Source organism: Equus przewalskii, chromosome 21 (genome assembly GCF_037783145.1).
Source record: "Equus przewalskii isolate Varuska chromosome 21, EquPr2, whole genome shotgun sequence".
Lineage (NCBI taxonomy): Eukaryota > Metazoa > Chordata > Mammalia > Perissodactyla > Equidae > Equus > Equus przewalskii.
Genome location: NC_091851.1, coordinates 39668293 through 39686888, shown reverse-complemented (window position 1 = coordinate 39686888; position 18596 = coordinate 39668293). Strand labels below are relative to the sequence as shown.

At 42.0% G+C, this 18596-nt stretch overlaps 1 protein-coding gene across 1 annotated transcript in view; it reads left to right on the top strand.

The window, feature by feature from the left end:
- The window catches only part of ZFP64 (ZFP64 zinc finger protein), a 99486-nt gene extending 87953 nt beyond the window's left edge, over positions 1 to 11533 (top strand). Inside the window, exon 10 of the transcript XR_011531184.1 lies at positions 10283 to 11533. The gene's annotated coding sequence lies outside the window, so the exon portion shown is untranslated. The remainder of the gene's footprint in view (positions 1 to 10282) is intronic.
- Positions 11534 to 18596: the final 7063 nt, after the last annotated feature.

Sequence of the window (18596 nt, the reverse complement as noted above, 5' to 3'; positions counted from 1 at the left end):
CCCCCTTCGAACTACAACTAATTGGACATTCACTGATCAACGGAGGATGCTCACACAGCACCTCAGGACACCTGAGAGATCTGTGCTGCTGTACGTCGGAAGGTGAATGGATGACGCCCGGGGAGGAGGTGGAGTTAGGTGAGAACTCTCCAACCCCAAGACAGCCTAGTACCTGCAAGTGACTCTCTCCTGGCTGACATGCTCATAGCACTGCCACGGCCCCGAGAGTGGACATGTGCATTAGCGTGACTGTGGAAACGGGACTACAGCCCTAAGCCCCCCGAGATTGCTCTGTGGACCAGTGGGAAAAGCCACATTCCCACAGTGGCCCCAGGGAGAATCTCTGGTCAGCACTAGTGGAGAGGCCCCACCCACCAAGCACAAAGGCCGGGTGACCTTAGAAGCAGGAGTGTCTCGACTGGGTGAGCTAACCGCTGGCTGCATTAGATGCCCATGGCTCTGCTGCAGCCCAGAGGGGGCAAGTGAGATCCAGTGGGACCGGATGGCAGCAGAGCTTCAAGTCTAGGCGAACAAACTCCCAGCTGCTGCAAAAGCCCATAACATGGCTGCAGTACCTGAGGAGGGAGCAGGCACCAGCAACTTGAAGCTCCCATGTGATTGTTCCCAGTTAACAGGAGACCCTGCAGGGACACTGCAATCCCAAGGAGTGGCCCAGGCTTGGTCAGGAACAGCTGACAGGGATCCTGGTGGGCACAGATGACACAGCTCCTGCTCCCTCCCCCCAGTGGCAGCAAGTGGAAGCAGTAACCACACTCTGGAGGCACAAATCCACACCATAGAGTAGTATGAAAAAGTATATTAAATCTCCAGAACAGAAGGAAAATGACAAGTACCCAGAAAACAATCCTGAAGACACAGAAATCTATAACCTAAATGACAAAGAATTCAAAATAGCTATCATTAAAAAACTCAATGAATTAAAAGAAAATACAGATAGACAACTCACCGGGTTTAGGAACTACATCACAAAAGAGCTCAATACTATAAAGAAGAACCAATCAGAAATGTTAGAGATGAAAAACACAATGGAGGAAATTAAGAAAAATCTTGGCTTCCTGAACAGTAGGGCTGATAATAAGGATAGGATTAAGTCTGGAAGATAGGAATATGGAAATGCTTCAGATAGAGGAGGAGACAGAACTAAGACTAAAAAGAAATGAAGAAACTCTCCAAGAAATATCCAAGTCAATTAAGAAATGCAACATAAGGATTATAGGATCCTAGAGGGAAAAGAGAAGGAGAATGGAGCAGAAAGCTTGTTCAAAGAAATACTAGCTGAGAACTTCCCAAACCTGGGGAGGGAGCTGGAAATCCATGTGACAGAAGCTGATAGATCTCCAAACTTTATCAATGTAAAAAGACCAACCCCAAGGCATATAGTAGTGAAGCTTGCAAAAGTCAACGACAAACAGAAAATATTAAGGGCAGCAAGGCCAAAGAAAATAACCTACAAAAGAACCCCCTATCAGGCTATCAGCAGATTTCTCAGCAGAAACCTTACAGGCTAGGAGAGACTGGAATGATAAGTCAAAATTCTGAACGACAAAAACTTTCAGCCGAGAATACTCTATCCAGTGAAAATATCCTTGAACTATGATGGAGAAATAAAAACTTTCCCAGATAAAAGTTAAGGGAGTGCATTGCCACAAACTCCTCCACCCCCTTTACAAGAAATCCTCAGGAAGGCCCTCATACCTGGAAAAAAAAAAAAAAAAGGAGGGGTGGTTACAAGACCCAGAGCAAGGAGGTAAGTAGAAAAACAAAATCAGAAAATTGCAGTTCTCCATCAGAACAGGTTAGCAAATGCTTAAGTATAACTTTAAAAATAAAGGGAAGGGAAACACCAAGAATAAATATAATCTTATCATTTTAACCACAAACTCACAACACAAGAAGGAAAAAAGATGTGGCAGCAACCAACTTAGAAGGGGAAGAGAAAAGGGAAGTAACTGGCTTAGTCTAAGGAAATAAGAGGCTGTAAGAAAATGGACTATCTCATCTATGATGTGTTTTATACAAACCACGTGGTAACCACTAAACAAATAATTAGTACAGAGACACAAATTACAAATATGGAGAAAACTAAGAAAACCAACATAGAAAACTACCTAACTGAATTGGTAGTCTGAAATACATGGGACAAGAAACAAAGAAAATGCAGGAGAACTGGAAAATGAGCGATAAAGTGGCAGCATTAGGCCCCCACAATTCAATAATCACTCTAAACATAAGTGGATTAAATTCTCCAACCAAACACACAGGGTGGTAGGAGGGATTAAAAAACAAGACCCAACAATATGCTGCCTCCAGGAAACACACCTCAACCCTAAAGACAAACACAGAGTGAAGGAATGGAAAATGATGTTACAAGCTAATAGTGAACATAAGAAAGCAGGTATCATCATACTTATATCAGACAAAGTAGACATCAATGCAAAACAGGTAAAGAGGGGCAGTATATAAAGATAAAAGGCACACTCCACCAAGAAAACATAACACTTATATATGCACACAACACAGGAGCATCAAAGTACATAAAGCAACTATTAAAACTAAAAGGTTACAATAATAGTGGGGGACCTCAACACCCCACTAACACCAATGGATAGATCATCCAGACAGAAAGTCAAGAAGGAAATTGTAGAATTAAATGAAAAACTAGACCAGATGGACTCAGTAGATATACATAGAACACTCCATCCAAAAATAGCAGGTTACGCATTCTTAAGTGTGCATGGAACATTCTCAAGGATAGACCCATGTTGGGAAACAAAGCAAGCCTCAATAAATTTAAGAGGATTGAAATGATATCAAGCATCTTTTCTGACCATAATGCTATGAAACTAGAAATCAATTACAAGAATAAAGCTGGGAAAGGGGCAAAGATGTGGAGATTAAACAACATGCTCCTGAACGACCAATGGATCATTGAAGAAATCAAATAGCATCCGGAGACAAATGAAAATGAAAACACACCATACCAACTCATTTGGGGTGCAGCAAATGATGTCTTAAGAGGGAAATTCATACCAATACAGGCTCACCTTAATAAACAAGAAAAATCTCAAATAATCTCAAACTACACATAACAGAATTAGAAAAAGAACAAAGCCCAAAGTCACTAGAAAGAGGGAAATAATAAAAATTAGAGCAGAAATAAATGAAATTAACACAAAAAAGACAGTACAAAGGATCAATGAAACAAAGAGTTAGGTGCTGGCCCTGTGGCCAAGTGGTTAAGTTCGTGCACTCTGCTTTGGCAACCTGTGGTATCACCGGTTCGGATCCTGGGCGCAGACATGGCACCGCTCATCAGGCCATGATGAGGCGGCATCCCACATGCCACAACTAAAAGGACCCACAACTAGAATATATAACTATGTACTGGGGGGATTTGGGGAGAAAAAGCAGAAAAATAGAAGATTGGCAACAGTTGTTAGTTCAGGTGCTAATCTTCAGGGAAAAAAAATTAAAAATGGAAAAATCGAAATACCATATGACCCCACCATCCCACTACTGGGTATTTATCCAAAGAACTTGAAATCAGCAATTCAAAGAGACGTATGCACCCAATGCTCATTGCAGCATTATTCCCAATAGCCAAGAGGTGGAAGCAACGTAAGTGCCCATCAATTGATGACTCAATAAAGAAGATTGGTGTGTATATATACAATGGAATACTACTCAGCCATAAAAAGGGTTTAAATCATCCCATTCGCAACAACATGGATGGACCTTGAGGGTATTATGTTAAGCGAAATAAGCCAGATAGGGAAAGACAAACTATATGATTCCGCTTACATGTGGAAGATAAACGAACATAGACAAACAGAACAGATTAGTGGTTAACGGGGAGAGGGAGAGGGGAGTGGGCACAAAGGGTGAAGGGGTGCACCTACAACACAACTGACAATAATGTACAACTGAAATTTCACAAGGTTTTAAACTATCATAACCTCAATAAAATAATAATTATTGTAGTAGCTACCAGTGCCAGATGGTGCTCAGGGCCTCACAAACATCTGCTCCATACAGCAGTTTTCCCACAGAGGTGATGCTGGCCCCGTGATATAGATTGAGATCCTGAAGGGCAGAGTCATCAGTCACTAGTAGGTAGTGGTCCCTGAGCATTCGCTTGCAATGGCTCCCGTTGCCCACATGAGAAGTGCTTCACTGTGGGTTGAAGGCCCTCTCTCTAGCCTCATAGCTCTCGCTCCTCACCCTAACTCCTTCCTACACAGCAAGCAGTCTGCCACCTTGTGAATGACATACCTCTGCTCTCTTTTCCTTTTCCACTTCTTCCGTCTACATGAGGGCCCCATCCCAGATGGACAATCACAAGTAGGCTACGGCAAGGATCATTGCAGTCACGTTAGAGATGCATTCCCTGCACGTCATGATGCATTAACCATAATCATTCCGTCAAGGATGTATGGACTAACAATCTGCTCTTCTCGTTCTTTAAAATTAGTCAAGTTTTAAAAATATTTCTTGGCGACAAGAGTGCCCACTCTCACCACTCTTACTCAACCTTTTACTGGAGGTTTTGGCCAGAGCAATTAGGCAAGAAAAAGAAATAGAGTATCCAAATTGGCAGTGAAGTGAAACTCTCACTGTTCACAGATGACCTGATTTTATATATAGAAAACCCTAAAGAATCCATCAGAAAACAGAAATAATAAAAAAACTACAGTAAAGTTGCAGGGTACAAAATCAACTTACAAAAATCTGTTACATTTCTATACTCTAATAGTGAACTAACAGAAAGAGAACTCAAGAAAACAATCCCAGGGCCAGCCTGGTGGTTTACCAGTTAAGTTGGCATGCCCTGCTTCGGCAGCCTGGGGCTTGCCAGTTCAGATGCTGGGTGCAGACCTGCACACTGCTTATCAAGCCACGCTGTGGCAGGTGTCCCACATGTAAAAGAGAGGAAGATGGGCACGGATGTCAGCTCAAGGCCAATATTCCTCAGCAAAAAGAGGAGGATTGACAGCAGATGTTAGCTCAGGGCTAATCTTCCTCAAAAAAAAAAAAAAAAAGAAAAAAGACTACAATCGCATTTACAGTTGCAAAAAAAAAGAATAAAATATCTAGGAATAAATTTAACCAAGGAGGTGAAGGACCTATACAATGAAAACTATAAGACATTATTGAAAGAAATCGATGATGACATAAAGAAATGGAAAGACATTCCACGCACATGAATTGGAAGAATAACATAGTTAAAATGTCATACTACCTAAAGCAATTTACAGATTCAGTGCAATCCCTATCAGAATTCCAATGACATTCTTCACAGAAATAGAACAAAGAATCCTAAAATTCATATGGAGCAACAAAAGACCCCAAATAGCTCAAGCAATCCTAAGAAGAAAGGACAAAGCTGGAAGCATCACAATCCCTGACTTCAAAATATATTATAAAGGTATAGTAATCAAAACACCATGGTATTAGTACAAAAACCGACACACATCAATAGGACAGAATTGAAAGCTCAGAAATAAACCCACACATCTGTGGACAGCTTATCTTCAACAAAGGAGCTGAGAACATACAATGGAGAAAAGAAAGTCTCTTCAATAAATGGTGATGGGAAAACTGGACAGCCACATGCAAAGGAATGAAAGTAGACCACTATCTTTCACCATACACAAAAATTAACTGAAAGTGGATCAAAGACTTAAAAGGTAAGACCTGAAACCATAAAATTCCTAGAAGAAAATATAGGCAGTACACTCTTTGACGTCAGTCTTAGGAGGATCTTTGCGAATACCGTGTCTACTTGGACAAAGGAGACAAAAGAAGAAATCAACAAATGGGACCTCATCAGACTAAAGAGCTTCTGCAAGGCAAAGGAAACCGTGAACAAAATGAAAAGACAACCCACCAACTGGGAGAAAATATTTACAAATCATATATCCAACAAGGGGTTAGTCTCCAAAATATATAAAGAACTCACACAACTCAACAGCAAGAAAACAAACAACCCAATCAAAAAATGGGCAGAGGGGCTGGCCCTGTGGCTGAGTGGTTAAGTTCGCGCACTCCACTGCAGGCAGCCCGGTGTTTCGTTGGTTCAAATCCTGGGTGTGGACATGGCACTGCTCATCAAACCACACTGAGGCAGCATCCCACATGCCACAACTAGAAGGACCCACGACTAAAAAGTATGCAAGTATGTACTGGGGGGCTTTGTGGAGAAAAAGGAAAAATAAAATCTTAAAAAAAAAAAAAAAACTGGGAGGGGATCTGAAGAGACATTTTTCCAAAGAAGATACAGATGGACAATAGACACATGAAATGATGTTCAGCATCATTGATCATCAGGGAAATGCAAAGCAAAACTACACTGAGATATCACACCCGACAGAATGTCTATAATCACCAAGACGAAAAATAACAAATGTCAGAGAGGATGTGGAGAAAATGCAACTCTCATACACTGCTGGCGGGAATGCAAAGTGCTGCAGCCACTATGGAAAACAGTATGGAGATTTCTCAAAAAATTAAAAATAGAAATACCATATGACCCAGCTATCCAACTAATGGCTATTTATCCAAAGAACTTGAAATCTACAATTCAAAGAGACTTATGCACCCCTATGTTCATTGCAGCATTATTCACAATGGCCAAGACGTGAAGCAACCCAAGTGCCCATCGACTGATGATTCAGTAAAGAAGATGTGGTTATATATATATACACAATGGAATACTACTCAACCATAAAAAAAGACAAAATGGTCCCATTCGCAACAACGTGGATGGACCTTGAGGGTATTATGTTAAGCGAGATAAGCCAGACAGAGAAAGACAAACACTGCATGATTTCACTCATATGTGGAAGATTAACACATGGACAAAGAGAACAGATCAGTGGTTACCCGAGGAAAGGGGATTGAGGAATGGGCACAAGCGGGAAAGGGACACATTTATATGGTCACTGACAAATAATAATGTACCACTGAAATTTCACAATGTTATAAACTCTTATGACCTCTATAAAATAAAAAATTGTTCTTGGGTAGGCTAAGACTAACCAGACACACTTCCCCCTGAACTTTCTCCTATTCCCTGTCTAGCCATGAAACTTGCTATTTATATCCAGTGGGCAGGGTCAACCATTAAAATAACCCCACATTTGTTTAGTCAAACTACTTGCTATCAATCAACAGTCCTTCATCTGGAAAACGAAGACTGCATTGGAGCAAACAAAACATACCCCCTGACGAGAGCCACTCAAACTGGAAAGCAGTGTGCTAGTGCTTAGTGGCTAGGACTGTGAGCTGGTGTATTAGTCACCTACCGCTGACAGGATGTTGCATAACAAACCATCCCCCAAAACCCAGTGGCTTACCACAAGCACTTGTGGTTGACAAGTGTGGCTCAGTTTTAGGCTTCTGGTTAACTGGACCTGGCTCCAGATTTCAGATTGTGTTCCGGTTTATTCCATGGATGTCCCACACTCTCCTTGGGTCAGCGACTACCATGACCTTCTCATGGCCGATCACAGGACTGCAGGAGGGCAAGGCAAACACAAAACTGGTTAAAGCCGCTGCTCACATCATATCCACTAATATTCCATTGGCTCAAGCAAGCCCAACATGAAACGGGTGGAGAAATATATTTCATCTGCAGTGAGAGGATTCTGCAAAGTCCTATAATGAAGGTGTATGCATGTAATCCTGTTAAAGGGAGGTAAAGAATTGGGACCAATAGTCTAATCCAAAGCAGCAAACGACAGTCCCTGGGCTAAATCTGGCTGCTGCCTGTTTCTGTAAGTAGTTTTATCGGAATCTCACAATGTTATAAACTATTATGACTTCTATAAAAGTGGTACATTATTATTTGTCAGTGACCATATAAATGTGTACAGTTGAGATAGTTGTAGATGCACGTGCACTTGTGAGAAATAATATTGAGGGATCCCTTGTACATTTCACCCAGTTTCCCCCAATGGTAACCTACCACCTGTTTTTGTACAGCTCTTGTGCTAAGAATGGTTTTCAGATTTTTACACGGTTGAAAGACAAAAAATCAAAAGCATTTTATGATGTGAAAATTATATGAAATTCAAGTGTGTGTCCATAAATAACATGAGACTGGAACACAGCCATGCCCGTTCATTTACCTTATTATGGCTGCTTCCGGGCTGCAATGGCCGAGTTGGGTAGTTAAGACAGAGACCATGGGCAAAGCCTATAATACATACGATCTAGGCCTTTACAGGAGAGACTGGCCCACCCCACCCTAACCTGCCACAGTTGGCACTCACTGTAATGACAAAGCTCGCCTTTGCTTTGTGATTACTCTTTGCCAGACACTCTTGCAAGTGCCTTACCTACCGTAAGTCACATAATCATCGCAAGAACTGTATGAAGAGCTCTTCTCCCCATTTTATGCATGAGTCAGCTGAGGCCATGGAACTTGCCCAAGGTCATATAGGTAATGAGTGTGGTGGAGCCCGGCTTCAAACTCAACAACCCATCCAAGATCCTGAAGCGTTAACCTTGGAGCTGTTCCAGGGCTCTCAGCAATCCATATCCCAGTGTCACTGGGGGCAGTGGATTCTAAGCGCTCTGTGTACTGCGCAGCAGAAGAATTTAAACAAAAAATGCATCAGAGGAGAGTGCCAACAACCCCTGAGCAGCCCTTAGCAGGGCCTTTCCAGTCTCTGCTGGAATTCTCCCCATCCTTTAAAGCCTCTTTCAAATGCCGCCTCTTAACCCCGCCCCAACCAGAAGTGCTTTCTCTTTCTTCTTTCTCAAAGCAAACAGTTGCTCTCATCACATTCTGCTTTGGGGTTTGTGGTGTTTTGCACATCTCACTCCCCTGCCGTGGTAAACTCCACTGGGCATACAGACCCTGTGATGCTCAAATCTGTGCTCGGTTGAGTGGGCACAGAGTATCCTCCTGATTTCTGTGTGAAGTGTGTGAGTCACCAACATGGTTATGTGACAGTCAGGAATTGTGAAACTTTGCCTCTGGTGTCTACGTGGTTTTGTGGTTTGAGGTAGCAAAGCCCTCCTGCTGCTGAGTGGCTGTTGGTAGGAAGGTTGGAGAAGACATTGGAAAGATGAGCCATTTTCTGGTCTTGAAAGTGTTCCGCTCTTCGGAACCGTCAGTATTGTACAGTAACTTTTTCTTATTGCAAAAGCAACATGCGGTCGCTGAGGAAATGTAGAAAAGCAAAATAAAAACTAAAGACCTATAATCTAGCCATTGCAAGATCTTGCTATTAGGGGCACCTCCAACCCAAAGGCAGGTAAGGAACTTTTCCCTGTTGTAAATGCCGAGATGAAAAGCTTTGTGGAGAACTGTGGAATGCATCCTTATTTCCTGAAGATGAACTTCAAAGATAGCATGGTAGTTGAGAGCCCAAAGGCTGTGGTCAGGATCCTGGTTTGAATTCTGGCTCCATGATTTTATTACTTGCATGACCTCGATCGTATTACTTGAGACCTCTATGCCTCATTTTTCTAACCTATAAAATGGAGATAATCATAGTGCCTACTTCACGGAGTTGTCGTGAAGATTAAATGTTAATCTATGTAAAGAGCTAGAAGCGTGCCTGGCACATAATAAGCCCCAGATCAACAGCTAGCGAACTATAATTTACTTTTTTTTTTTTTATAATTTACATTTTTAAGTGAGTAGTTAATACCCAACAGTTCTCAATTACCCATGCCTGCTAGGATATACAGGAGTTTCCTTAATCCTCAAATCATTTATATGTGACTTGGGAGTTAATGACGTAATTTTTGTGTTGGATTTACTTTGTTAATAGTAGTTGCTGTTGCTCATAGTTGAATTATGACAAACTTACACACATCTCGTCCTTTATCCTCTTCTCTTTGGTCAAATAAAAAATGCCTGTACTTTCAAAATAAGTGGACACAATAGAATAGAAATCATCTATTCATTACAAACAAAGTTTAATTCCACCTCTGGAGACTGGGGAAAGAGAGTTCTCAGGCTGTGCTAGGAGGAGAGTTATTGGAGAGCAATTTAACGATAATTACCAAAATATAAAATGCGAATACCCTTTGACCCAGCAATTCTGCTTATAGGAATTTCTCCCCTGGAATTAATTTGATTGAGTATGCAAATGAATATGTACAAGGACTCACCTTTCAGAGTAGCATTGTCCATGAGAGCAGTCAGCAGAATACAACTGAAATTTCCATGAGCACCGGCAGAGCCGGTCAAATTATGATACAGCCATGCAGTGGATGACCACACAAATCTTTTTATTTTTTTAAGGCACAGTTGACGCATGTGTGTTGACCTGGAGAGTGGTTGAAGGTCAATTATTAAGTAAACAAAAAGCCAGTTGCAGAGTCCTCTGTCCAGTATAATCCCGTTTGATGTTTAGAAGAGAAGGTATGAGCATGGATATTGTCTCGAAGGCTATGGAATAACTGGAATGCTGGCCATCTCTGGTAAGTGAAGCAGGTGTGGGGAGAGAAGAGATTTTTAACATCCTTCTATGATCATAATATCCTTCTAATATTTTAATGTCCTTCTATTCTGTTAGGCTTTTTACAACAAGCAAGTATTAAATAAATAATAAAAATAGCTTTTAAATTTATCACCCAGGTTCTCATTTGTTTACTTTGATGTCCATCTTCTAAATATACATGATACGTTAATTTAAGTGGTAAAATCCTTTGGAATTAAAAAGTTTATGATCATCTCTCTCCTATTTTACTTCCACACCCTGCTTCTGCTTCCATCTCCCCCACACCCCACTCCCACCTTTGGAATTTTAACCTCATTTTCTGCCGGTCTCTGGAAAACACTTGGATAGCAAACCGAAAAGAGTTCATGATGCAGTTTGTGACTTGCACAGAACCTCTTCTTTCCAAATGTCAGCCTGGAACAAGTGATCACCTTCATGGATTTCTTTGTTAGTCTCTGGTATTCTAACTTAGGATAAGGTAAGAATTCAGTCAATTAGTGCAGTAGTCATTTCAGCAGCTGACTTTGTTTCTGAAAAAAACAAAAAGAAAAGAAAATAGAAATTTCAGACATAGAGTGGATCTATTCCCTAATTGCCGTCTGTCACTTAACCCCTACTTTTCTTGTGCTTTACCTTAATGCAATATTCCCAAAGGACGTTACCACATCTCTTAAGAACAGATGATACTGTGCTGGGGACAATACAATGTATTATCACTATTTCACACCAAAGGAAAATATTGATCTTAATTTTCACAAAACTATTGCAACACAATCTTTTTTAATATAAAGTCAATTCTTGCTTATAGAAAGAACAAAATAATACAAAAAAGGAAAATTACCTGTAATCTAGTCCCAAATCCATAGACAACAGTTGCTAACATTTTGCTCTATTTTCTTAGTCTCTTTCTCTGCTTAGTATGTTTTTACGTCATTGTCTAATGCATGTTAATGTGTGCACGATTTGAAAATTGTTACTTTGAAACCTAATATGTTTCCTCATGTTATTATATACTACTTATAAATATAAGTTGCCATTGCTCCCTCAGTGAACATCTGGGTTTCTTCTAATTTTTTATAATTAAAAGTAAGGGTCAGCCCAGTGGCGCAGCGGTTAAGTGCACATGTTCCGCTTCGGTGGCCCGGGGTTCGCCAGTTCAGATCTCGGGTGCGGACATGGCACCCCTTGGCACGCCATGCTGTGGTAGGCATCCCACATACAAAGTAGAGGAAGATGGGCACGGATGTTAGCTCAGGGCCAGTCTTCCTCAGCAAAAAGAGGAGGATTGGCAGCAGATCTTAGCTCAGGGCTAATCTTCCTCAAAAAAAAAAAAGACTGCATTTATCATCTTAATGCATAAAGCTGTTTCCGTACATAGGATTATTTTCTTCAGATAGATTCCCAGAAATTGAATTACTGGGTCAAAGGTTATAAACGTTTTTAAGGCTCTCACTAAATGTTGCCAAATTGCTTTCCACGAGGGTTGTACCAGTTTACACTCACCAGCAATGCAGAAAGAGCGAATTTTCTTTTCCCTCCTCCAAAACTGGGTATTATTTTAAGTCTGTACTAATTTAGATAAGCCGATTATCATGATTGAGTTAGTAACTTTTAATGGCATTAGTAGTGGAGTTTTTAAAAATCCATACATGCTCTTACTTTTGCATAGTTCAAGTGATATGTAGTAAATTTTTTTTTAATGGCCAAAAAATACCAAGAATCATGAGTGTCGATGACCTGGTGTCAGTATGCAATTATGAACCCCACTAACCCCTTACTCCAGCAGTGTAGTAAGCGCTATATAGACATAAAATCATTTGAAATCTCACCACTTTATTTAGCACATAATTATTGTAGTAACCAGCAAAGAGGGAAATTATTACAAATCTGGACTTTGTGCCCCAAGAATGTTGGGAATTTATCCCCTCTGCCTTGATTTGCTTAATCAGTATTAAATACTACTTGTAGATAAATCATAGGACTCAGCAAAATGCTGTGACTTCTAATTGGATGGTGATGGTCATGATGAGCAAAAGCTGCCAGGGCAATTAGTTTTTGGTGATGACTCTGCTTGAAAATCACCCAGCAGGGACCCATTTCCAATTGATTATCTTTCATGGCTAATAGCCTCACAGAGTGTTTCAACTCCCATATTTAAATGTAACTCTTGATAGCTGAACACGGCAGTGATCAGGGGAAGGGTACGGGAGCAGGCGCCACAATAAAATAGATGTACATCTGGGGCTGGCCCCGTGGCCGAGTGGTTAAGTTCGCGCTCTCCGCTGCAGGCGGCCCAGTGTTTCGTCGGTTCGAATCCTGGGCGCCGACATGGCACTGCTCGTCAGACCACGCTGAGGCAGCGTCCCACATGCCACAACTAGAGGAACCCACAACGAAAAATACACAACTATGTACCGGGGGGCTTTGGGGAGAAAAAGGAAAAAATAAAATCTTAAAAAAAAAAATAAAAAAAAATAAATAAATAAAAAAAAAATAGATGTACATCTTTGCCAGATTTTCAGTAATTCTGAGGGGAACCTAAAAATTGAAATGTGCGGCAGTTGACGAAGCTCCTATGTCCAAAAATGAATGGGATCCTTGGAGAGGGGAGAGGGAGAGAAAGAGGGAGGGCCCCACCCCCAATGATCCTTTAAAGTCAACATATTTAAAAGGAAGGAAGGAGAAATGCTTATCTAGTACCTATCAAGGGCCACTCATTGCGCTTTCATTTCTATAACTTCATTTAATTATTTCCGGAAAGATTCAGGATTGCTGCAAAGTAGCTCAGTTTAAGAATAGCTGAAAGTATCGGACCCCCTTGCTCATCTTTGTGGTAGTCCAGAGTGTCTGTAGAGCTCTCCTCCAACACCTTATTTCAAATGAAAATCCATTTTTCCCCCATCAGTCTTCTTCGCTGTCCAGCTTTCGCACCCGTACATAGTAGTCAGGAATCCGAGGCTGTGGAGAGTCTTGGCCTTGGTCTCTAATGACACTTCCTTACACTTGATGATCTTTCCTAATTCTTTTGTTGCTGCCCTTCCAAGTCGCAGTCTTGTTTTGGTTTCTTGGCTGCAGTCTCCATTCACCTTGATGACTGAACCGAGGTAAACAAAACCCTTAACAATTTCGGTGTCTTCCTTGTCTACGTTAGAGTGGTGTACTTCTTCCGTGCTCGTGATTTTTGTCGTCTTGATGTTCGAATGCAGTGCTCCTTTGGCATGTTCTTCTCTTACTTTCGTCAGAAGTGGTTTCAAGTCATTGCTGCTTTCTGCCACTAAGATGGTATCACCTGCGTATCTTAGATCATGGATATTTCTTCCACCAGTTTTCACTCCTCCTCCATCTGAAACTAGCCCAGTTTTTCGTATGATGTGTTCTGCATACAGATTAAACAGACAAGGAGATAAAATGCACCTTGTCTGACACCTTTGCCTACAGGGACCCATTCTGTCTCTCCAGATTCTGTTCTGACGGTGGCTTCTTGTCCACAACACAGGTTACGCATTGGGACATCGAGGAATGGGGCACGCCCATTTCTTCCAGAGCAGCCCGCGGCTTTTCATGATCCACGCAGTCAAGGGCTTTACTCTGGTCTATGAAACATAGACCGGCCTTCTTCTGAAATTCCTTGGTGCTCTCCAGTAGCCAACGAATATTGGCAATTAGACCCGTGTGCCTCTCCCTTTCCGACATCCAGCCTGGACATCAGGCATTTCTTGCTCCATGTGAGTAACAAGCCTTCTGCTGCAGCACCTTGAACATCACTTTCCTTGCAGGGAAATCAGAGCGCTGGTCACATTGTTACTCCACTCCTCGCGCATCTCCTTTCTTGGGGATTGGGATATACATGGAGCGTTTCCAGTCTGTAGTCTCTTGTTTTCCAGATCTCTTGGCAGTTTCGTCTTAGGATTTTGACGGCTTCAGTCTCCATGGCTTAAAATAATTCAGTCAATAGCCCATCACCCCTTGTGACTTATTTCTTCCCCACTTTCAGGGTGGCTTTCCCTTCTCCTCCTAGAATTATGGGTTCTTCCTCACAGGGATCTTCTTCAAGGAGCCTGTCATCCTTTGTCTCGTTCTGTAGACCTCAGTGTGCTGTTTCCACCTTCCCTTTACCTTCCCCTGATCAGATAGTGTGCTTCTCTGTTGGTTGTTCCGCATTCCTAGTCTAGGTTTAAATTTCCCTTTGATTTCTTGAATCTTCTAGAAGAGACTTCTTGTTCTTCCCTTTTTGTTGTTTTCTTCTCTCTCTGCGTTGGCCATTATAGTAGTTCTCCTTATCTCTTTGTGACAGTTGCTGAGAAACTGCGTTCAGGATTCTACCCCTGCGTTTGTCACCTTTTGCTTTGGCTTCTCGTCTGTCCTTAGGGTGGTGGTTGTTAGTGCCATCGAGTCAATTCTGACTCCCAGTGGCCCTGTGGACGGCAGAGCAGAAGGCTGCCCGGTCTTTTTGCTCCATCCTCTCTTCTTCCAGCGCTCTATCAGACAATGCTCTGATGCTACTCACAGGGGTTTCATGGCCAGTTTTTCCGGAAGTGGGTGGCCGGGTCCTTCTTCCTAGTCTGTCTAGACTGGAAGCTCCACTGAAACCTGTCCACCATGGGTGGCCCTGCTGGTGTTTGAAATCCCAGTGGCATAGCTTTCAGCATCACAGCAACACACAGCTGCCACAGTATGACGTTGGACAGATGGGTGATATGGTTCCCTGACCGGGAAACGAACCTGGGCCGCAGTGGTAAGAGCACCGAATCTTAACCGCTAGACCACCAGGGCTGGCTATTATAAAAGTAATACATGATAATTTGTAAAAGATTTACATCCTACATATAATTTAAAAAGAGAAAGATGGGGAACAATTCAATAAATGTGACTGGGAAAATTGGCTATCAAATTGGAAAAAAGTAAAGTAAAATTCCCTACTTTAATTACAAAAATAAATCCTTGTTGATTAACAAAACCTAAAAAGCAAGACTGACAATTATGGAAGAAAATATGGAAGAACACATTTATGACTTTATTTAAAAGACACAAAAACCATCCCTCTATTAGAGAAATAATTCACATCCAGAATGCACAGAGAACTCCTTCAAATCAACAAGAAAAAGACAACGCAATAGGGAAAAACGTGGGTAAAGGCTGTGGACAGACAGATGACTGATAAGGACAGACGTGGTCAGTACCATATGCAAGGGGCTGGACTGAGCCTGACTTGAGAAAGGACAGATGAGATAGTTTCCAACTGTAAGATTGACAAATCTTTTACAGTTGGTGATACCAAGTGTTGACCAGGGTGACTGAAATAGAAAACATGGGATTTGAGAGTCCAGTCTCCATAATACACGAACTTCCCACATTGCATTCTCAACTTGGACAATGACTTGGACAGTATTGTAAGCATCCCTGGGTGGTCCTGCCCTCTGCTAATTGTGGAGAGAGTGGAAGACAAAACAGAGGCCCTTCAGCTGTGGTTAGAAGAACAGACTCACATCTCAGGCCAGCTCTGCCACTTACTGGCTCAGAGGCCTGGGGCATTGACCCCCAAATGCCATTGCCTTGAGCGGGTCCATTTATTTCCCGGAAGCCCAGCCTGCTCATCTAAATGGTGGGCACAGGGTCATTGGGAGGATTAAGTGAGATGAGCCATCTTTGGTACCTGGTCCAAATCCTGACACATAGCAGGTGCTCACTCAATGATGGCCAATATTAGGATCATATATTTGATCCCCCAAAAGTTATATTCCCATGACAGTAGACTCTGGGACAGGCACACAATAAATACTGGCTAATTCTAGGGTTTTGCCTCAAATATTCACAAAAGGTTCTAATTTCAGATAATAATGAAATCAAGATAGATGTTAATAAAGTTCGTCTCTCTGTTCTCTACCACATTTAGCCCTTCTGGAAATTGGGCACCGAAATCATGCCTGATAATACAACTCCTACTTGCCATATAAAATAGATTTTACTGTAAACAAATAAGTGAATAAATGTATGGACAGACAGAGATACACAGATCGTTCAGGGAAGATTATCCATACAGTTCATGTTCCTTAAGTATTCGGGCGTCTTTACATGTATCTCTGTCTTCTTATCTTGCTTGGTAACAATGCAAAGCAGGGTGTAGCTTTTTTTCGCCTTTCCTTCCTCCCCAACACACTGGTTGACTAGCAATCCTGTTGATCATATCTCCAAACCAGATTTTTTTCTTGAGCTTTCAACTTTTTATGTTGAAATAATTTTAGATTTAGAAAAGAGTTGCAAAAATAATGTAGAGTTCCCGGGAAAACCTTTCATCCAGCTTCCCCAGATGTGAACATCTGACACAACCACAGTGCAACTATTGAAATGAGAAAAGTAACGTGGCTACAGTGCTGTCAGCTCATCTCCAGACCTTATCCAAATTCTGGCATTTGTCCCACTCAGGTCCCTTTTCTGGTCTAGGATCTGATTCAGCAACCCACGTGCGTTTAGTTGTCCCGGTCTCCGCCCCTCTGTGAGAGATCCTCAGTCTTCCCTTGTCTTTTGTGACCTTGACACTTGTAAAGAGTCCTCACCAGTTATTTTGTAGAATTTTCCTCAATTTGGGGTTCTTTGGTGTTTCCCATGATTAGGTTGAGATTATGCTTTTTTTTTTCCCCCTGAAATGCCGCTGATGGCTTTTATTCAGTGCGTCATATCAGAGTTGCCTGAAGTCAATGTGTCTCATTATTGGTGATGTCAGCTGTGGTCACTTGGCAAAGACTGTGTCTGTACGGTTTCTCTACTCTGAAGTTACGTTTTTCTCCTTTGTTCTTAATAAATATCCTGTGGGGAGAGTCTTTGATACTATGAAGTATCCCATTTCTCATCATTCTTTTGCACACCCACTTTAGCAACCACGATTGGTTCTTGGCTGCAACACTTATTGCTCTGGTGTTTGCCAAATGGTGATTCTTCAAATTCTATCACTCCTTTCACATTTATTAATTGAAATTTCTGTAAGGAAGCACTGTTCTTTCTCCTTCATTTATTCAATTATTGACTTAACATTGTTTATTCTTATAATTACTGGTTGCTCAGTTTGCTCCAGATTTGGCATTGGGAGGTCCTTCAAGTTGGCTCCTGTGTCATTTCAGCATACCCCCATCATTTTTTAAGCACTTCCTTACTTTCTGGCATCACACTATGTTCCCGGCTCATCTTGTGTATTTCCTGCCCCAGCTCTGGAACCAGCCATTTCTTGGGGGAGCTCTGCTTGGTTTTATTGGAGAACAGTAGTGGTGCACCCAGTGCTACTGAGTGTCTCCAAACCGTATCCTGTAGCTTCCCTCTTCTTTCCATGCCCACCGCCATCCCCTGGTGCAAGCCGTCGTGTTTCACGTGGATAATTGCCTCTTTTTGGGTCCCCGTATTTCCAGTCTTGCCTTCCTCCAGTCCATCTTCCAGCAGCAGCAAAAAATAATCTTAAAACACTATCTGGACCATATTATTCCCTTGCATAAAGCCTTCAATGGGTGTCAGGGTTAGATCAGGTAAACAGAGCTCACTCTGTGTTCGAGCTCGGGGAACTGAAGCCTCGCTCAAGGGCAGCCACTGACAATACCGGCCTGCCACATCCTGGGTGCAAGGTTGACAAACTTTTTTTGTAAAGGACCAGAAAGTAAATATTTTAGGTTTTGCAGGCATCTCAACTCTGCTGGTGTAGCATAAAAACACACACAAACAATATACAAATAAATGAGCATGGCTGTGTTCCAGTAAAACTTTATTTACACAAACAGGCAGTGGGCGCATTTGGCCTTCGAGGCAGAGATCGCTGACGCCTGCCTTTGTGGGTAGTTTTCAAAAGCTTGTGCAAAGCCGCTACAACCCTTAGGGAGCTCGCAGTGGGTAGCCCCGCAGTTAATACTTAGGAGGTTCTTCAGGAAGCTGCCAATCCCCCCCAACTTCCACTGCCCCGTCTGCCTGCTGCTGACTCCAACTAGCTTTTCTTCTCCTGCCTGCTGAGTTTCTTACGAGTGCCTCCCACTGGCAGTCTCTAACCTGGAACCCACGGGGAAGAGGATACTGGGAAATGTAACAATGGCAACAGACAGTTTAGCCCAGTGGCTTCCAATTTCCCCTGGACTGAAATTC